The sequence below is a fragment of the Lissotriton helveticus genome, chromosome 9 (assembly GCF_964261635.1).
Source record: "Lissotriton helveticus chromosome 9, aLisHel1.1, whole genome shotgun sequence".
NCBI classification, from domain to species: domain Eukaryota; kingdom Metazoa; phylum Chordata; class Amphibia; order Caudata; family Salamandridae; genus Lissotriton; species Lissotriton helveticus.
In genome coordinates, this window is record NC_136070.1 from 1,044,160,571 (window position 1) to 1,044,183,557 (window position 22,987).

The following is a 22,987-nucleotide window of genomic DNA, read 5'->3' on the forward strand; positions in this document are numbered from 1 at the left end:
CCGCCCCTGTTGCCAGTGTGGTATTTGGCCTTGTAACTAGGCCAACACACGGTGCGCTAACAAGGACGGCATGGAGACAGTGTTTGCTTTCCATACGGGCGTGTAACTGCCTCGGCAGCTGCGTTTATGCGCTTTTATTTAGCATTAGCGTTAGGGCATACTACATTACAGCTCTTACCTTGCATCCTTAAGTGGCTCCCAATTAAGCCCTGTTGCTCCCTGGGAACTGGATATCTCACCTACAAAACCTAACATCTCAACAATCCCAGATACCTTACTCATGAACTATCATTATCAGGAGAATCTTGGACCCTCCAATGCAAAATTAAAGAATCTCTATGTGCTTTAAGGGGTTGAATGAAGACTATGCAGTCTTGATATTCAGTACTCTGGCCTTTGATACCATTGATTGAGGGCTTGTGAACAAAGGTTTGGGCACTTATGTTATTTTTCCATGTAAGTACTGCTCAAGATAGCATTGTGGGTTAATGTACTAAATGCAGAAGAGGACTGTTTGGTTGTGAGCAAGTATATACACACTCGGTCGATCAGGCCCATCCTCATAGTGGTGGTAGACACTGGCAAAGTCAGGCAAACACCATCACTGTGAGGACTACGGCACTATGAGTACAGGTTCACAGAATGTGTTTTGGTATTTTAGTCAGTTATCAAGAAAGTAAGAGAGTGACTGAGAGCATGTGTTTGTGTGTGAGCGAATTATCAAGAAAGTAAGAGAGTGAGATAGAAAGAGAGAGAGAGTGTGCGTGTGTCTGTGTGTGTGTCTGTGTTTGTTTGTCTTGGGCAGGGCCGCTGGATATTTTCTCACAGGTCCTTTACTTTACCGAGGCCGCGTCCAGCCTTGTGCACTTTCCTCTTGACCTAATCATTCTACCTGCATGACTCCAGTAATGAACTGAGCTAAGTCTCTTGGGTTATGTTTGGAAGTTGTGGTTATCAAATCCCATCCTCATAAACCAGGAGTATCGTGCGAGATCCCTCCTACAACAAAAGACAGAATGCACACGTCATTCGATTTGTAATCAAGAAACATAAATCAACCTGACAAGGATATTGCCTTCCAAACAAATAATATTTAAACATGTGGATGAAATTAGAACATACATCTTAGTAGTGGTTTATTATATTTTCCTAGTGCTGTGAAGCCTTTCATAACATGCACTGCTATGTATATGTAAATTGAACAAAAGAAACGTTGCACCCAGACAGATGATTAAACAAATTTAGCTTTTAACATATAGTATTTCAAAGCACATTTCTGCCTTTTCTAAGCGTTGTAAATAACAGGAGCTACTCCTACAAATGTAATACTACTTTACCAACTTCGGAAAAATAGAAGGGTTAGTCTCCCTTGCTGGGATTCGAACTTCTGAGCTGCAGACCAGCTCATGTTTCAGCAGAGAACATTCAATCCACTCTTCTGTCAATCATTTTACTAGAGAATGCATAAAGAAAGGAGAACATATATCAGATAGGGCAAGTACTGGTCTGAGGCACCCTCACTCTCCGCACTTCTTTTCAGCTTGTCAGGTCTAGGGTTAGCACTCCCCTCGAAGCCAGGGATGTATGATGATGGTGGGTCCTGTTCCAGTGCTGAAGAGGCTGTTGGCAAAGCGGCCATGGCATGGGCTGCATATGTGCTGTTCAGCATCTGACCTTGTGCGTCAGTTACAGGGTTCCCTGGTAGTGGAGTTGCAGGTGGGGTAGTGGTGTAAGCACTTAAACATTCTCCCCAAGTACACTGACCTCAACCATGATATGAACTAGCTGCAGAAAAGGACACAGTGAGGGACCTCAGCATATATGACAATGCAAAGAAGAGAAGCAGATGACATCAGCAGGGGGCGCCTACAAGGTAGGAGTCGATCAGGCCTACTGAGGAGGATCAGCTACTTTCAGCACATACAGCAGGATTATAGGAAGTTCCCTGCTGTGGAAATATTGTTTGCAGGCGCTGGACTGGTAATTGCATGCCATATCCTTACAGTGAAAGGCCCCTTTTGCAAGGCCGCAATATTTTTGTACTTTTAATATTTCACTAAGTAGTTTATTAATACTGTTTTGTTGTAATAACTCATTAGGACTAATTGACCATTAGTAAGTAGGTGCTTGTTTTTATCTCCTACCTTGTGTTGAGAAACCCTAACGGTTTGGCTGCCCTACATCACATCACTTCGGAGTGGTTTATTTATATTCAATTTTACCATAATGTTATATTTTTTAACCTGTATTTGTTTGATTGTGTTATTTTGAAATTACTTTAAATGAAGTTTTAAAAATTTCGAAATAAAAAATATTGATTTAATTCATTATTGTAGCTCCATACTGTTTGCCAGACGATGCCAATGTGTGTATATATATATATCCATACTAATATAATAAAGAGAGAGCCCAAACGTTTGAGGCGGGTAATCTCAGGAACCACAGCACCAACACAACACCCAATACAGCGTTGGAAAGGGCAGTTGCAGCAGTAGGACATAGGCTATGCAGACAAGCACCATATACATTTAAAAGGTAAAAGAAACGTGCCAGCAAAGTAGTCCCTTGTGGGCGTGTCTGCGTTGTGCGGTGGGCGCGTGCTGGGGGCGTGACAAATGCTGGGGGCGTGTGGTACGTTCCGCCCTTCATACCATGTCTCATATCGAGTGCTAATCCCACCCTGCTCTCTTTAAATACTCCTGCACCCCATAATCATAACCCACCCTTACTCCTTAAAATACCACAACCCCCTTAAACACTAACCCATCTTAACCCTATAAATATACCCTGTACCTCGAAACCCAAACCTATCCCTAAACCCTAAAAATACCCCTGTACTCCAAAACCCAAACCTAGCCCTGAACCCTTAAAATACCCCTGTACCCCAAAACCCAAACCTACCCCTGAACCCTAAAAATACCCCTGGATCCCAAAACCCATACCTATCCCTAAACCCTAAAACTACCCCTGTACCCCATAACCCAAAACTACATCTGAACCCTTAAAATACCCAAACACCCCAAAACATATACATCAGTACCCCAAAACATATACCCCTATACACATACTTACCTTATCCAAACATTAAAAAAAACCATGCCTTTACCATTCGTGCATTTACAACGAATTTCGTTGTAAATATATGCGGGTAAAAGCATGTAGAATGTAATGCCATGCATTATAATGGCATTGCGGAGTCATGGTACTTTCGTAATGAAATTATGCGGAGTGATGGTATGCGGAAAGAAAGTTGCGGAATAATGGGTGTTTACCCTCCCCCGGTAAGTACATTGGTGGCACGGTGGCCCACATCTCCAGCAACATACTCATATTTTTTCACCACCCATTTGAAAAATGCACAGGTCTCTCTCATTGATGGCCAGCACCGACATACACTTTTAGACACACCTCCCGCCACAAGTTCTAGAATTGCGAACTTTAGAGCTGGGGAGCTACGTTCGAATCTCGGCATCAGCTCAACATCCTGTGATTCCAGGCAAATCGCTTTGTCTCCCCGTGCCTACCACAAATGAATGTGTTCTTCTGTAATGTAAATTGTGCTCATGCCATGTTGTCGAGTTCGCGCTACATAATATTGCAAGGAAAAATAAAGTAGGGAAACTCGAGTTCACACACTACTGAACGCGCACTCTTAAGTGCATCAGCAGTGGACTGTGAATCAGAGCATTTCACAGGCCTGTCACAGGTAAGAAATGCTATCAAAACGAAATCACAATATACTACTGGCCGGCAGCAACTCATACTCGGACAACGTCGGGACGGGCTGCTAGTATATATATATATATATATATATATATATACATATATATATATATATATATATACATACATATATATATTGCCACAGCTTCTTCTCTCCACTTCTTGTAGATCAAAGGACACGGCACAGCAACAGTAGTTTTAAGCGTTTTATTATTATTTACACACCAGTGCAAACATAACGTGCATCAAAAAAGGACGGTCTACGCGTTTCGGCTCCTGCCTTCCACTGGACCATAGAGTCCCTAGGTCTAGACCTTGTTTAAATAGTGTATTTCAGTGTAAGTACCCTCTACCATTTCCATGGTCATCTTGACCAACCCACCCAGCAGTATATACATGGCTTGTACATGTTAAAGGTATATACACAAATTTTATGTACAATCAACGTAAAGTACTCTACTACATTTTCAGATCAAAACATTATTGAGATAAAGTATTTACAATATATCACCTTTCGTACATTTATTTTTTGCAAAAAATTTTTTGCAAATTTTTTTTATTGTGAAGTACCCATTGAGAAAAGAAAAGAGTTGAACCGGTAATTTAAATAAAGTATTAACAATTATTCACAACATGATCCTTCTAATGGTGTAAGGTTTTCATCCATACCAATTTTAATTTTAATTAAGGGAGTAAAGATTATTTGAACTTGAAAGTGGGACAGGGATTGTATGGTAATTATAATGCGGGATGATGATATTGGGATCAAGTGAAGGATTGGGTGAGGTTTCTGTATTTAACAAAATCAGGTTTCTAAGTGCATTATTTCATCCCATCCAACTTAAAAAATTTTTTTTTTTTTTATAATTTAAAAAGATTTAAAGAATTCCTATGGTGAAGTACCAAAATTATCACATCTCCTTTTCATTATTCCATATAATCCCAATTTTGTAGTAAGCCACAATTTCTCCCTCTTAATGAAAACTTTGTATGTGTAGGACCATCAGCATTAACCGGTTCAATGTCTATATTAATCGCAACATGTACAATTTCCAGCATCAATTTAGGTAAAGACTTCATTCCCTTGGAAAACTATATAATCAAATGGCAACATTGTCATTGGTTCTTCAGAAAGTCACAAATGTACATGCAGTTCAGCATCCAGATTATGACCAAACGGTGCCTCCGTTCCCATACTCAATATCATTCGGGATTCTAGACGTCTTAAAAGTTGCATTTGGTCTCCACCCCGTTCTGGTGTTTTGCATAGTTTGATTCCCGAATATTTCAAAAGAGAGGTGTCACTTTGATGGTACTCGGTGAAATGGGAGGCCATTGGGTAGCATGGGTCCTTGTTCTTGATCGCCCTTAGGTGTTGTAGTATCCTTAACTTTAGTTTGTTTATAGTGCTCCCAATGTAGTACTTGTCACAAGGACATTTGAGTCGATAGACAACACATTTGGATTCACATGTGATGTGGTCATAGATAGTTTCTTTTCTTCCATTCTGAAGTTCATAGTGCTTGATGTTCTCCCCATGTTCACAGGCTTTGCACTTATGACATTTCCAGAAGCCCGGTGTTGTCAGCCATATCTGTTTCTTCTCCTTGCGGACTTCCAAATGACTTTGTGTTAATATGTCTCTTAAAGATGAAGTCTTTCGGTATGTTATGCTCGGGTTGGCTGACAGGCTTTCATTCAAAGTTTTGTCCAAGCGAAGAATCGGCCAATATTTTTTATAGGCTTTCTTCATTTGTGTGCTCTGATCGTCGTATTCCACAATGATTCTAGTTGGTGCACTACTCGAATCTGTGTCATGTTCTTGATCTCTTCGCAGTCTCTTATCCTTAGGTGTTAGCAATTCTTCTCTCTTCTTTAAATGCATCCGATTTTTGGCAGTGATGATGACTTCCTTTGGGTATCCCCTTTCGAGGAATCTGAGGCTCATGTTGTTTATCTCTTTTTCCAGATCCTCTACTTCAGAGCAATTCCTTTTTGCCCTTAGCATTTGTCCGTAGGGAATGCTCCATTTCAACCTAGTCGGGTGTCCACTATTAGCATGTAGGATGCTATTGCATGCTGTTGGCTTCCTGTGGATTTTGGAGCAGAGTTTGTTGTTCTTGATAAATACTTCTACATCCAGGAATATCAATGATTGGGAACTTATTGTTGATGTGAATTTCAGAGTGAATCGGTTGTTATTCAAAGTTTCTGAGAATTTTGTTAGTGATTCCTCATCTCCGTCCCATACGACGAACAAGTCGTCTATGAAACGACACCATAGTTTAATTTTTGGTCCTTCCGGATCTTCCTGGTCTTTCCTGATCACCTCAGTTTCCCATGCCCCCATCACGATGTTTGCGTATGTTGGTGCAAAAGATGTCCCCATAGCTGTGCCCTGCTTCTGGAGATATGTGTCTCCCAGGAAGAGGAATGCGTTGTGTGTTAGACAATATTGGAGCATGTCCAATAACATTATTGAATGTTCCAGAAAATTTACAGACCGTGTCTTGAGGATCTCTTTCACAGCCTCAATGCCATCCTCATGGCGTATTGAGGTGTATAGTGATGTGACATCAATTGTTGTCATTTGATAAGTCGGTTTCCATTCACAGGTAGATATTTTCTGCAAGAAATCCATTGTGTCCCTTAAAAAGGATGGCAGAGTGGTCACATAGTGCATCAAAAAGATGTCAATGAATCTCGATGTGTCATATATATATATATACCTTCGAGGAAGGTTCCGACCGAAACGCGTCAGTGTGCTGTGTACAAATAAATATCTGGATATATACCCCCGAGAGTGCTTCCTTCTTCCTGCGGGTGATTGCCGCTTTGGGAGGCAGAGCAGTACTGGTTTTGCGAGTGCACCCTCGCAACGGGAGCACCCGTCTGAGAGTGCGACGCCTTGGTGCTTTTTGAGCTTTATATATATATATATATATATATATATATATATATATATATATATATATTCACTGAAAAAAACCATAGGTTTCAGGCACGTTATATTTAGAAATGAGCATTTAAAAAACCTTAGAAATTCACTGAAAAAAACATAGGTTTCAGGGGTGTTATAGTTAGCTGGACATTTCACTCATACAAAACCATCGAAATTCCTCTGTTATAGTTAGTTCTGCTAACTAAACTCGCGCCCCTGCAATGCACTGCTGATGACGTCACATATTACATCACTCATGACATTTCAAATGACATCATTGATGACATCACTAATGAGCCCCCCACACTGGAAAATTATAAAAAATATAAAAGCCCCAGGGGGTGGTGGCCCCCTGGGCAGCGGGGGGGCTGTGTGCCCCCGGAATTATAAATAATAAAAGCCTTGGGCGGCAGTCCCTGGGCTTGGGGGGGCCTTGGAGGCCCCCCACCCATTAAATAAGAAGCCCCGGGGGGTGGCGGTCTCAAGGGCTGCGGGGGGGGCTGTGTGCCCCCCACAACTCTGTAATCAAGCCCCTTGGGTGGCGGTCCCCGGGGCAGCGGGGGCCCCCGCATACATTTTTTGAAAATGCCCCGGGGGCCTCAATTAAATGAAGCGTGGGAACCCATTTATTTTTTTTACATTTCGGCCGGATTTGCGCACCAAGCGCAAATTTCACTGATTCTTTTTAAAAAAAATGCTTTTTTGGGCCCTGAGGTTCCTTCCGCCGGATTTGCGCACCAAGCGCAAATTTCACTGATTCTTTTTTAAAAAAATGCTTTTTTGGGCCCTGAGGTTCCTTCCGCCGGATTTGCGCACCAAGCGCAAATTTCACCGATTCTTTTTTTTAAAAAAAATGCTTTTTTGGACCCCCTGAGCAGGCACAAGAAGGCTGCCAACACTTCCTAGTTTGAAGTGTTGACAGCCAATTAGAATGCAGCTCGTGATCGGCAGGGTGAACGGATCCTCCGTGCCGCTATATATCGAAACTTTTATTTTTTGATTAGCAACTACTGAACGGATTTACACCATTTAAATAAAAGAGTGCTTTCTGAACCAAGCACTACCTTTTTGCCAAATGTTGTGTCATTCCGTTCAGCAGTTCGAGCTCTAGCTGTGTCTAAATTTCCTATGGGAAATGCATTTTTTGACCCCTTTTTTTTAAAAATTTCTCAGGAACTACTGAATGGATTTACACAATTTAACAAAAAGAGTTCTTTCTGAAACAAGGGCTACCTTTTTGCCAAATATGGTGCAATTACGTTGCCGAATCGCCCCAAAACTTTCAAGATAGGAGCTGACCGGAGCGCCCCACTAGTTTGGATAATTTTGCGAATATTGGTCAACCGGTGCCAAAGGTATTGGGAAAAGAAAAACATGCTTTTTGAATAGAAACACGGTCGTAACTATAACGCCGCACTCAGGAGCTTTTAGATTTTCAAACGGAGCCTAGTCTGCACACCAACGCGTTTCAGCCTAGCGGCCTTGGTCACGGTAGGTGGTAATACTTTTTGCTACTGTTTTATGTAATTTCCTGTTTACAGCATGCCCATGAATTCTGGGACAATATACGCACAGTTTTTCCACAGCGCAGACATCGTAATGCAGTACATATAATTGAAAGTGCATTTATAACCTTGAGTTTTTCAAAGCATCACAGTACTTCATCCCTTCTAGCGTTTTTGGCAGTCAATTATAAAATAAAATTTTTGTAAATCAAGTATTTCTCAATCCTAACATTACACATCAAATGTTCAGTTTTTTGTCCCCCTAGTTTTTTTTTTTAATGTTTTTCAAGTTGTTCTTCAAGTTCAGGGTATAGTACCTTAATTAAGAGATAACTGTTGTTCAAAGTCAAGAAGGGTTAGTTATAGTGAAAAATAGGTCAAATTTTCAAAAAGAATATACCAATTGCTTGAAGTCATACCTATGTATAGATCAAAAGTTCCAAATTAAATTTCCTCCAAATGAACATAGAGCTCCTCACCGAAATTCATCCTTCTGTGTTGTTTTGCTCTCATTCTAATGATATATTTTGATTCCAGTTGACGTAGTTTTTTCCTTTGATCTCCTAGTCTTTTGTTGGTTTCGACTGTGTCTATGGCAAAATAACTCATGTTCCGCCAATTTCCATTTTGACATGTCAAAAGATGTTTCGCTGTCGCATATGTTAAGTCTTTATTCTTTACTGCTCGTACATGTTCGAGAATTCTTTTTTCTTTTTTTCTTCCTATTTTGAATATATATGTATATATATATATATATATATATATATATATATATATATATATATATATATATATATATATACATACATACCCAAAACCTCTATCTTTGTTTTGCTCTTTAAAAGGTAGTCTAATAAACCTTTTCTGTTTACATTCTACTGCTAGAAATATTTAAGCTCAGGAGTTGGTGTTATTGCATTGTTTAACCTAAATGTTTATCAGTATTATGGTAAAAGTACGAGGACAGTGCGTTTTACTTCTTGCAGATTATCTGCTTAGCACTTTACTCCACCACTCTCAGGTCTTTCGGCTCCATAGACATAAATATAAATGCGGTCCATCGCCCTGGTCATAGTCGCAGCACACCTCATTCTGTGACTACCTGTTCTTTCTTTTTTGTGTGTGGAGTTCTCTGCCTCAACTGCGGAGCCTCTGCATTTGTAAAATTACCGATAGTAAAAAATTAGTAAATTTACAACTAAGTGTAAGTTTACGTTTGTGAATCAGGCCTTTAACCGCCCGGTTCCTTAAAAATTAAAAAAAAGTTAAAAAACGATCCAATACCTCAGGAAAGACTTTAGGTCGAGTTCAAGCTATATGAAACTAAAAATAAATAAATAAATACAGGAGTATCCAACACGGTGTCCATGGTGGGATAGATTATGTCCAGAGAGCAAAAGGTGGAAAGAAGGCAGACTGAAGAGCTGTATTTAGGATCTGACCTTTCGACTGAGTTCAGGGAGAGAATCTGATGAAAGTCAGAAATCGTTTTTTTGGGGTATGTAGTTTGATGTTTCTTCTTTGATGGTAATGTTCTATAAGAAACATACATTACATGTAAAAAAACAAATGAGGCTTCCATGTGCTATGCAGTACATAGAGCATAACAAAAGTCATCTCAATGTTATATGTTGTTTATTGGCACAGTCCAATATTACACAGGCAGAACAAAGGAACTATTTACTTGTGAACACAAATCATTTACATGTTTAGACAAGAGAGTGAGGGACAGAACTATTGTGAGCAATGACGAGCTGGGCTTGTCCCGAGCACAGCGGTGCCGCGGACCCCCACACCATGGGGGAATTACCCCCGCAGCAAGGGGGTTAAAGGGCAGATGGGTCGGGCATTGGGGTAATCCTGTTTTGGGTGATACTGTCTACTGTACTAATAATTGACCAGTTTTATTAAATGCAATCCTACTATAGCCACGTTTTCTTCTGCCTTAACTGCTAATTTAATAACTTAGATTGCCATTGAATTGTTCGATAGGGAAATAATATCTCCCGACAGGCAAGGGCCTGGCATAACTGACTCTTCCCAGCCCTACTGGCCTTTGAGAGGCACCTGCATGTCAAGATATGTTCTGACATCCTTTAAGACAAATCCTCTTTTCCTGGAAATTAAATGTCACTACTTTAAACTATGTCAGCTAGAGGTTTCCAAAAACAGCACAAGGGAACAATCTTCATTTCACATATTCTCGGAAAGAGGCTCTTTTGAGTTTGTGATAGAAAATGTAGTGACTGAAGTTATATTGTTAGGCCAAAGCCTCCCAGACAGCACAGCTGTCTCGTCTGCTGAATACATCTTGGAGACATTCTGATACCTTCTCTGGGAATGCATTGCGCACATTGCTTACCGTTGGCTTTGTGATTTGCAACTCACATTTGATTGCTTTCTATTTGCTGGCTTCCTTTGTTTTAGGTTGTCCATCTTACGTTTGTTCCTTCCTAAATCTTGCTCTTCTCTTGTCATATTTCCGGTGCATTCAGAGACAGAGGTCAAATGTCAGGCTGTGTCTTCTGAGGGAGCTTGGTGTTTACTTTTCTCTCTCAGTGGCTTCAAAGTGAGAGGATTTATGTGGCAATCATGCTGTGAGAAAAAATGTTTTTTTTCTAGCACACAACAAAATGTAAATGTCTGTAAATGAACTGTGCAGATGTTTCAGAATATATCAAAATTAGGAAATCACCAAGGAAGCACATTTGTTTGTAATTCTGAAGTCGGTGGAAACAAATATTTCAATATGATCAAAACAAATCAATATACGTGGTGATGATATTTCCACATATTATCGTTTGTGCACTACATACTTTTATCAGTAAAACTGTATGTGTGTGCAAATGTAATGGGCCATTTCAATTCAAAATGTGCTGTCTGTAGAAGCAGTGTGCTACCATATCATGCATACTTCACTTTACACCACCCACTCTACACCACTCTCCTCTACGCCACTCCACTATACTCTGCACCACTACACTCTATGCCACTGCACTCTACGTCTCTCTATTCTACAGTGCTTCACTCTACTTTATGCCAATACACTCTACCCCACTGTACTCTACTCAGCACCACTGCACTCTACACCACTCCAGCTAATGCCATACCACTGTACTCTGCACCACTCCCCTCTATGCCAGTTTACTCTGCAATACTGCACTATGTGCCATTGCACTATATGCCACTGCATTCTACGCCTATACCCTCTACTGTACACTACTCACCTTTACGCTACTGCACTCTAAGCCACTCTAATCTACTCTACACCAATGCACTCTACTCAATGCACTCTATGCAGCTCTACTCTATGTGACTGCACTCTACACAACTGCACTCAATGCCAATACACACTATGCCAATGCACTCTACTCTATACCACTTCACTCTATACCACTGTATTCTAGGCTAATCCAATGTATGCCACTCTAATCTACTTTGACCCCACTGCACTCTATGCCACGCCACTCTACATTATGCCATGTCACTCTCCACAATGCCACAAACCTTTAGCCATTCTGAACAGAAGCTACACAGGTGTACAACATTGCTAAACCACATTAGCAAAGCCAGTAGCTCTTGTAGAGGCAAGACCTATTGTCTTTGCCTATGCCTGACACAATCGTTCTCAGAATGCTTCGTAAATCCGATTAAATAAACATAAAACCACTCAAGAGTCAGAAAATAAAGATTGGAGTTGAGGGGAAACCCAAGGGAGAAAAATACAAAAACATGGAAGTGAGCTGACCCATATGATTTCACCAGGTAATCAGAATATATTTAAGGAAAGGATATCCACATATTTTTAAAAATTTCCTAATAATTTCATTACAAGACCAGAGGCTACATTATGCATTATTCCTTTAATGCTAATTCCACACAGCACTTGGAAGTATTACATCATAAAATTAACAGTTCTAGAACAGAATCCCCCTGGCATATAATAGGCATGGATATATGTTGATACCACGCATACTTTTAGCACGCAGACCATTACCACGCAATTTTTACAACGCAGGACCCTTTACCACGAATACCTTTACAACGCAATACACTACAACGCAGGTACTATTACAACGCATACCATTACAACGTAAGTATAGGTAAGTATATAATATGTTAAAATAATGTAATTATTATTAATATTTTTTTTTAATTAATAATTTATTATTTTAATATTAAATATTTTAATTAATTATATTAATTTTTATTTATTAATTTGTAAATATATATGTTAAAAATACCCCTGTACCCCAAAACCCAAACCCAACCCTGAAACCTAAAAATACCCCTGTACCCCAAAACCCAAACCCAACCCTGAAACCTAAAAATACCCCTGTACCCCAAAACCCAAACCCATCCCTGAAACCTAAAAATACCCCTGTACCCCAAAACCCAAACCCATCCCTGAAACCTAAAAATACCCATGTACCCCAAAACCCAAACCCAACCCTGAAACCTAAAAATACCCCTGTACCCCAAAACCCAAACCCAACCCTGAAACCTAAAAATACCCCTGTATCCCAAAACCCAAACCCATCCCTGAAACCTAAAAATACCCCTGTACCCCAAAACCCAAACCCAACCCTGAAACCTAAAAATACCCCTGTACCCCAAAACCCAAACCCAACCCTGAAACCTAAAAATACCCCAAAACCCAAACCCATCCCTGAAACCTAAAAATACCCCTTTACCCCAAAACCCAAACCCATCCCTGAAACCTAAAAATACCCCTGTACCCCAAAACCCAAACCCAACCCTGAAACCTAAAAATACCCCTGTACCCCAAAACCCAAACCCATCCCTGAAACCTAAAAATACCCCTGTACCCCAAAACCCAAACCCAACCCTGAAATCTAAAAATACCCTTGTACCCCAAAACCCAAACCCATCCCTGAAACCTAAAAATACCCCTGTACCCCAAAACCCAAACCCAATACCCCTAATAAATGTTTTAAAAAAAGATAAACTTACCTATACTTACGTTGTAACGGTATGCGTTGTAATAGTATCTGCGTTGTAGTGTAATGCGTTGTAAAGGTATTTGTGGTAAAGGGTCCTGCGTGGTAATAGTTTCGTTGTAAAAGTATTTCGTGCTAAAAGTTGCGTGGTAACAGTTACATACCAATAGGCATGCACTAAGCGACCTCTCCTGGGGCTGGCGCCTTTCACGAAGCCTTCAGGCACGTAGCGGGAATCCCCTCCGTGCCCCAACTTTGGATAATTTTACTTCCCCGACTCGTCACTCCAATCGTGGGCGCGCCGAAGGGAATCAGCTAAGCAAGTCGTGGCAAGCAACAATTTCTTCTTCTCAGAGGATCCTTCCCGCCGCGCCTTTCAAGAGAACGTGTTGGAATGAGTTATTGAGGAACAGATAGGACAGCTGCCATTGACGGCCTAACACCCTACGTCGCCTACGCTCTGCCACATCTTGCAAAGGGCTCCACTCAATAAAACAGCTGATCGCTCGACACTCCGTGATGTCAGGGAATTCCTGACAGTTGCAGTGTCTCCATCAATCACCTGTTACAGGAAGGATGACGCTCAGAAATTGAGAATGCTTTTCATCAGTTTCTAGTCAGCTTTTCCCAGTTGAAGCTTTTCTACTCCCCATATAGCTATACCAGTATATCATGTCTGATATTGCATCTGATGGCCATGATGCCCCTACCCCTAATTTAATTAAGGAACTGATAGAAAAATTATATACAACAAGAGATGCGCGAAACCATACACCAAGTGATGACCACTAAGAGGGCTTTAGCTGATGATGAGGATTGCAATTTGGAAGCCGCCTCAGGGGGTGAACCATACTACGGTAAGAAGGAGGGCAAAAGACAAACAAGAGTTAACAATAGTGAAGGCACAACTTCCATGAGCACACTGGGTGGTCCAAGTACTTTAACTCATATGGGAGGTCTAAGCACCTCAACACACAATGGAGGTCTAAGCACCTCAAATAAATCAGGAGGTCAAAGCACTATGAAGGTTTTGGGTGTCATACACAAATCATAAGGGTGTCCGAAGCAGCACACAGGCACTGAGTGCTCAGAGTGAGGCATAAGATATCGCCATGGAAGACAATGGCATCAGAGTGAAGATTTATTTGAGGAATACATCCTTGATCTGAATCAGAATGATATGGACATGGAAGGGCACCTTCACTGAAGAGCACTTGTTGTCCTCCAAGAAAATTAGAACGGACCCCCTAGGTCAGGAGATGTTCTCCCCCATAACGTCAGGCATCCAAGAAGTGCCAAAGGGTTGCCCCAATATTGTGTGGTAAAATTTATCAAACGGTAGAAAAAAAAACCTCTAGAAAAAAAGACACTAAACATCCTGAGAGCTGAGTGCTCTAGACCAGTGATCCAGGAGAAAGTTTGTCTAACTCCAAACCTAAATCCTGAACTTATCACATTTTTATACGGGAAGAGACCCCAGAAAAGGCATGGAAAGGTCCCTTAAGGCTTACCAAGATCACCTCCTCGATATCCTAGGCCCCTTAGCAAGAATAATCGACATGGCGGAGGAGGCCCATGTAAATAGGACCTCATTGGAAATCAAGCTACTTAGGGGTTGGAGCCAGAGAGCCCTGATTCTTCTAGCCAATGCAGGCCATAACGTTGAATGGTGTAGGGTTATTCTGAGCAAGATTAACCCACAATTAGGTGATATGGCTGATAAAGAACCCTCAGAAAACCCCAATGGACTTCTGTTCGGGGAGGACATGATTAAAACAATACATAAATATCTAGCTACGTTTATGGCCGTAGACAAAGATACAAAGCAATATGAGAAGAGTTTTCAACCCTACTGTTTTTGGTCAGGCCGGAAGAAGAGGATTTTCTACTGGCCGATCTACTCAGAGGCCTAATTTCAAGCAAAGAGGCTTATCGTAGAGGTCACCAGCCAGGTAACTTACCATCATTCTACCCCCAACAAGGAAGAGCCTTTCGTACCATAGGTTTGCGATCCTATGGACAAGAAACAAGCAACTTTCAGAATGAGTGCAAAGATTCCTCATATTCAAAGTCTCTGTCGCCTCTGGGGTCCTCTGGAGGTGGGCCTCTTTGCAAGCAGATTAACATTTCAACTGAAGAATTACTTCAGCTGGATGCCAGACTTGGGTGCTCAGGCAGTAAATGCATTCCTACAACTCTACAGGGGAGCACGAGCTTACGCCTTTCCCACCTTTGCAATGATCCAGATAGTTCTCCAGATGGTGAGACAAGAACAATGCTCCTTAGTACTAGTGACTTCCTTTTGGCCCTCCCAGGCTTGGTTTCTAATGACTCTGGAATTGGCCTACGACATTCCCTTACTTCTACAGGCAAAGGAAGGCCTATTAAGGGATGTAGAAGGAAGAGAACATCCCCTGGTTCAGACAGGGACTTTGAGCCTTCTTGTCAGGAAAGTGTCAGGAAATTTAATGAAATCATAGGTCTTTCGGGAAAGGCTGAACAGCTCCTTGAGGAATCCTGGGCTCCAAGCACACACTATAGATTCAACGGTATATGGAAAACATAGGTATGCTGGTACTTGGAGTGTAACTTGGATACCGTGGAGGCTCCTATAGTTGAAGTGGTTAATTTCTTAGAAGAACAGTATGATAGGAGTCTTAGTTATAGATCACCCAATTGTAACAGATCTGCAATTTCAGCAGGACACACGTTAGTGAACAGCAGGACCATAGGGAAGAATGTCATAATATGTAGAATTCTCAAAAGTATTAGGTTAATTAGACCCCCTAGACCTAAGTATGAGACCCTTTGGGATATTAAACTAATCCTAGATCTGTTCACAGTATGGCCTAATAACAGGTATTTGGATAGGAAAAGACTGTCTATAAAACTAGCCTCTCTTCTCTGCCTAATCTCCTACCATCGTTTATCACATGTTAAAGCTTTACAGGTAAGTAACTGGGTTTATGATGCCTTTGGAGTAACATTTTAAATTATTAGAAGAACTAAAACTATATCGGTCACAATTTTCTTCCCTATGTTTGACGCTTGCAAATTCCATAATGAGTCAGTATCGTCCAGATGGTGTTGATCAACTACTTATCTCAATTGTGAAACCATTCAGGACCATATCGTCTGCTTGAATAGCAAGGTGGGTCCAATGTACAATGCAATTAGCTTTCATTGACCTTAAAAATGTTTAAGCGCATTCTATAAGAGGAGCTATGGCTAGTCAAACCTTCTGGAAAGGTGGCAGACTAGAGGACTTCCTAAGAGCTACTGATTGGTCAAATTCTAATACATTTGCAAAACATTATTGTAACCCAATTGAGCACAAGTCGGATGTGGTTTTACAGGACTACCAAGATGAATAATAGTAGCCTCCGGTCTTGTAATGAAATCGCGATTCTCCTTATTATATATCAAGAGATCTAGATTTCATTAAAGACACGAAGGCTAACATTATCCCACCCTCCCAACCCAGAAATGGGGTTGATGCATGGATTGGTAAATAACTGAAATGTGCGGTTTTAAGTACAAAGTTTATTCAAGTTAAAGTTATATGTTAAAATGCATTGCATGGATTTACAATCTTCCTTGTTTTCAGATACTTCAGCATAATTCGGTCGTTCTTCAATTTACCTTCCACTGGAAGTGTGAGATACCGGGAGAACTCCTTCATGACTCAGCGATAAAGTTCACTTAATGTATTTGGACTCTGCAAAAAAAAAAAAAGACAAAAACTACTTATGATCGCATTTCAAAGAGGCAGTCTATTCTATGTGCATGCCTATTATATGTCAAGAGGATTCTGTTCTAGAACTGTGGGGCAGATGTATCAAGATTCAATTTTGCGATTTCTAAATAGCGATTTTTAAGGAATCGCTATTTAGAAATCGCAAAATGGAATGTATGTAGAAAATCGCTATTTTTTGCGATTTCTTAGTCTTCCTTATTTGCGAATTCGCATTTTGCGAATTCGCAATTAAGGAATAATTTCCCATGCATTCCTACAGGCCAGGAGGCCCATAGGAATGATTGTGAAATAATTCTCAATTTGCGATTCGCAATTTGCTGATCGCAAATTGAGAATAATTTCAAGGGTGCAGGGGTGTCTCAAAGACACCCTGCTGCACCCCTGAAATCTACATGTGTGTGCATATGGCGCACATGCATGACCTATGGGCATGTATATGCGTCACATGCCACCCTCACAAATGCCAAATAGGGCATTTTTAAAAGAAATCGCAAATTACCACCAACTACAAGTTGGTGGTAATTTGCGATTTCTTAACCTAAATTCGCAATTCCAAAATGCTACATACATAGCATTTAAGGAATCGCAAAATTGCTATTCCTTAAATGCTTAAGCAAAATAAGGAATGGCAATTTTTTGCGATTCCTTATTTTGCGATTTTTTGTTACATGTCAAAACATGCAAAAAGACTGTTTGCGATTCGCAAACGGCGGAATACTGCGAGATTCCAGCCTTTGCGAATCGCAAACGGCTTGATACATCTGCCCCTGTTTATTTTATGATGTATTACTCCCAAGTGCTAAGTGGAGTTAGCATTAAAGGAATAATGCATAATGTTAGCCACCTGTCTTTAATGAACTCTAGATTCTCTTGGCATGTAATTAGGAGAATCGCTATTCACATCTCTACGGCTGCTTGAGACCTCAGAAGGAAGTTACAGTTTTTCTGTCTGTACACTTTGTACCTTTCTAAATCTGCAAAACAATTGTATTAGCTACTAGAAGGTGTTCTTGCGAACCAGACTAACTATCATATACATTTGAGCTCATTCTTTTTTGGGGAAGTTTGCAGGTACATGCAAAACACTGCATCCTATTTTTCAGTAAAGAAGAAAGTAATGGCAAGATTCCAAGACAAGAAAAATATGAGAGTGTATAAATCATAAAATGCCTTCACCGAGCTCTCTCGTGCTGTAACATGCACAATTATTCCACTGTGCTCCGAGCAGTTTGCATGCTTTTAGCAATTTGGCAACCTGTCAGTACACATGTATTCTCTGTAAATAGTAAATGCTTTGTCTCAGCTCTATGTTTGCTTCAGTCTTTAAACCTGGAGTGAAGCTTGCATAGCATGATGGAACTGTGACGTTTTCAACCATGTTAGGTAAGTGCAAACTATTTGTAAATGAAGAAATCGGGAAACAGGGCCTGCTAATGTGCAGTACATAAATAGCATTCCAAAGGTCACCTGCGCACACGCAATATTTTATTTCGGGATTTAATTCCCGATTCAAGTCCATGTTGTAGCTGTGCATATGCAAGATTTCGCTGTGTAATGGGGCCAGCATTGTATTATGTACACATGGGGTTCCCCCACAACTCTGACCAAAATAATATAACACAGTCCCATATTTTAATCTTGCAGGCATGAGAGAGCGCAAATCGAGAAAAAAATAGAAGTGCACCATATTTACAAGCACGTTGCATCAGTTTAGTAAAGATTACATAAGAGTGTCGAATTTATAGAGTGAAAATACATGAGTGTTTAATTAAAATAGAATGCATATATCAGTGTGAAAAGCTAATGTAGAAGTGTGTAGAGATGTTAGAATGATGTTGAAATCCCATGTTATGTGGCTGTTGTAGAGGAGAATGTAATACTGCTAAACGTAGAAATGTGTAGGCCACATGGCAGTTCACAGAGAATGAAAGGTGCTGTTACACTCTCACATGATATGGATTTTAATGTTGTTGTAATTCAAAGTATTATTGATCATAGAACTGAAATATATGTTTTATAGAAGTGTTTCATATAACCATTGTGTGTAATAAGTTAGAATGCTGTTTAGACTAGGAAATTAAAGGTTTACAGAGTGCACAGGCCTGTTTCATGTAATTCTAATAGGCCTGAATAGATAAGGTCATTTCTTTTGATCTGCATGTGTTATTTAGAGGAAGGTCATGTTAAGCATAAATTGCGGAGCCTGCTCGAAGGTTTACGACTTAGAAGATACGGTGGAGGCCGGAATTTGGGGCCCACTGTACAGTGTCTGTTTGCAGGTGCGAGGAGGTTCCAATCAAGAGAGTGATGAATAGAGTTTTGTTCAGGGAGTCAGGCACAGGCCTGGAGGAGGCTTCAGGAATTTCCTGGGGGGTACCGTCCTGCCGGAGAAGAGCCTGAGAAGCAAGGTCAACGCTAACTATGGGCCCAGAGGAGTATCAGCATGGAAAATGCCAGAACCGACACCACGTGAGGGGCGTCTCTAAAGGGCGTTTCTATTGTAAATGTGATTTTTGTATTAGGGACAGCACCCCTGGGTGGAGTTAGGGCAGATGGTCTGAAGAACCTAAGAGAGCGGATGGGTAGGCAGATAAAATAACTGCGAGACACCGATTCACAACGAAGACTGAGGGAAGTGAGTGATCTTCTTTGGAAGTCACCACGGCTGACACCTTTTTAGGTTAAGATTTTACTAAGTAGGGATGTCACTTAGTCTAGTGTAGGGACAGTCTAATCTGGATTTTCTTCCTTTCTGTAAATGACTCACAAGTTACAGCTTGTGTCTATTCTTGCAACTCTGATGATTTTTGAATTGGTTTTGGTGATATTCTTCTGCCGACTAAGAGCATTTAGAAAATTTATGTTTGTATTGATACCAGTATATCTTTTGAACCTTATTTTGAGATGTTTGTATCTCCAGTAAACTTTGGTTTTATAATAAACTTTTAAAACTTATTTGTAGTAAGTGGTTCCTTAGAGTGGTGTGAGTCCTTAACTGATTGACCTAGTAGTGGATTGCCTTTTACTCTATGACAGGTATCAACGGTTCAGTCGACCTGAGTTGGGATCTAGACCTATAGCAATAGATCAAAAATCCCGCCGTAACCGTAAGAGACGGATGGTTACCTTCTAGAGGAAGGTGATCTAGACTAGGTTAAGATTACCCCAAGGTCCCTAGAGATCGAGAGATGAGCAGCGGAAGAATCGCCTGCCGAAGAAGGTGCTGACGGTGCGAGATAAAAGCAGCAGGGTCGGACGAGAGTGAGTATAACAAGGGTCATGCGTTGACAGATTGCGGTGTTTTGTGTTGTATCTGTATTGTAATGTCATGCGGAGTCGAATGACTGTAGTGTGAATGAGAAGAGGGTTGTGAGCGCGCGCAACCTGGGTGAAAATCTTAAGTTCGGAGAAGAGCTTAAGTGGTCCGGGTGTATCGAACATCCAGAGTAGTTGTCGACCAGAGTAAAGGGGGTCATGAGGTACCATTGATCGCCCGCAACACCGAGATAGGGGGAACGCAAGAGTGAGTGTGTGGGTAACGGACGCAGGTCGAAAGTTACCGTGTGTAAGTAACCTATCAGTTAAGGCGATTGTCTGGACGTACACGGAAAGACATTTCGTCAGTTAAGGTGACAATTACAGTTAGACTATGGGCGTACAGTCAAGGAAAGTGATCGCTTGGTCGGAAGTTATCATTTTTCAGAGTATGAATGGGACGCATGCATGACCGGGAGACGAGCTGAGAAAGGAGGGGAACTGCTGCGAAGGGGAGACGAGTGACGTCAGCGAGAGCCGCGCTGTGATAGGCCGGTTGGTGTGAAGCCGCGCTGTGATAGGCCGGTTGGTGTGACGTCAGCGAGAGCCGCGCTGTGATAGGCCGGTTGGTGTGAAGCCGCGCTGTGATAGGCCGGTTAGCGAGAACCGCGCTGGGATTGGTGGATTGTCATCAGGAAGTAAACGAACGCGGAGAAAATAGAAATTTTGTAGATTTTGAACATGAAGTGTTTTAAATGTTTGAGAGCGATCTTTAAGAGAAAAAGAAGAGAATCTTATTACGGGGAAGAGGCACCGCCAGAGGGTACACCAGCTCACTATATGGCAACGAATGTTGGGTTGCATACTATACTGTGGCTTGATACTTGTAGTAAGATTATAGAAGGGAATGAGGAACTGACTTTTCCGAAATACGGAACGTTTAGACTAGAAGTGTTGCATCAGCTGAAAGCAGTTATGTCCTCATTGAGACCTTTGCCTAGACCAACACAGTTTGAGGCTTGAGGCTTAATACGTGGATTAGGGCGGCGCACGACAGGAATCAGAAAAGACGCCAAGAAAGGGTAAGGCGATCAGTAAGGGCAGTGCAAGATGCCAAATGGGATGCGGAAGCCAAGAAATGGAGGGTACAGACGATTGAAGTGGATAAGTTGTACCCAGTGAGAGAGGTTACAGGAGAAAAGAGACCCATAGAAGAGGATGACGAGAGCGAGTCGGAGGATGGCCTAATAAATAGGTTGTTGATAGATAGACCGCCTCCGGACAATAGGGAGATAGAAGGTACTGAGCTCCCAAGGGAAGATAGGGTTGACATAGAAGGGAATAGGCCACTCCCTATAACGAATTGGGTACCTACCAAAGGTGAGGAACACCTCAACATAGTCCTGTACAGAGAGTAGTCGGAAGGGTTGTGGTGCAAAAGATGCCAGCAACAGAGAGGGTTGAGTCTTATGGATTGCCAGATGCTCTTCAAGTACCCGTTACCATAGGTCCTATAGTGTCGGTTTATCACCCAGAGAAAGGGAGAGAGGAAGAACAGGTACGGCTAGACAGAGAAAGAGTTGAGATGGAAAGAAGGAATAACACGACAAATGCCTGGAGGCAATTGCCAGGATCGATAACGTGGAGCGCCCCATTGGATTCAGCAGTGGATCCCGTAACAGAACAGGGTGGTCAGAAAGGACCGATGGACCTGAGGGGACCACGGCCGAAATCCTATAAAGAGTTGAGGGCTGACTTGAAGGAATGGGATAGGTCCACAGAAGCACCGAGCAACAGGTCAGGAGCAGAAGCTGAATGGGGAAGTCGAGGCAACGGGACATTATCTCACTGCGGGGCTAGCGAAAGCAGTCAGGAGTGGGACGGTAAAAGTCAGGAGAGTAGAGGAGTTATACGTCATATTGACGGTGGAAATGGGCAGGAGCGAAAAGGTAGAAGTACGGAGTGTGGAGAGACGTCTCGTCTCATTCAAAGTGAGGGAGACCAAAGGACACAAGAGTACAGGGATAGGTTTAAGTGCACTCTCCACGCACCTGAGGATAACGTACAGCACTGGAGTCGTGGGAACATGGGGAACCGCGAAGGATCTTGCCATGCGTCGAGTGATCAGAGATCACAGGCAAATTGCGAAGGCATGGGGAATAATGGAATGTCTTACCATGCACCTAGAGAAACCAGGCAGAACGGGAAATGGGGGACTATGGGAAATAGAGAAGTGTTTCACTATACACCCAGAGAGGATGGAACTGCATGGGACCTGGAGAGATGGGAGCATGGGAGGACTCCCCATAACACGCCTGAGCCCAGACGTAGGACTCAGAGCTGTGATGGGAGAGATGTAAATGGACTCTCTAGAGATAGCATACTGAAAGTTGTGATAAAAGCCAAAAGACTCGATGTGACCAGCTTAAAATCTGACCTGGACGAGATAATAGATGGTGTGTTGCCTTTAGAAAGGATTGACATGTACGAACAAGATGAGCTGCTGTTTATAGCAAAGGATATTACTCGAAAGGCAAGAGCAACTCATGAGAAAATGTCTGAACTGGCAGACAAGTATATGGTAGATTTGTCCAGAACAAAGGCATTACAGGGTAACCATAGGTTGCATTATTCAGATCAGGACTTAGAAGAGAGGAGGACAACTGGATTAAAAACACACATATGGGAACTGATCACAGGAATAAGAGCATGGAGAGATCTGGACAAATGGGAAGAGAGGTGGTCCAAAAAGGGAACTGTTAGGCGGAGCGCGAATGTGATGTCTCCGGAGGGAAGGCTACTGCAGATGGAGGCATTCCCTTTGCGAGAAATAGCGAATGGGAGT

General features: G+C 41.7%; 1 long non-coding RNA gene across 1 annotated transcript in view; it reads right to left on the reverse strand.

Moving 5' to 3' along the window:
• LOC144783128 (uncharacterized) overlaps window positions 1–22,987 on the reverse strand; it is a 114,495-nt gene that overhangs the window by 11,964 nt on the left and 79,544 nt on the right. The window contains exon 2 of the long non-coding RNA XR_013601417.1: window positions 16,773–16,848. This is a non-coding gene — a long non-coding RNA (uncharacterized LOC144783128). The remainder of the gene's footprint in view (window positions 1–16,772; window positions 16,849–22,987) is intronic.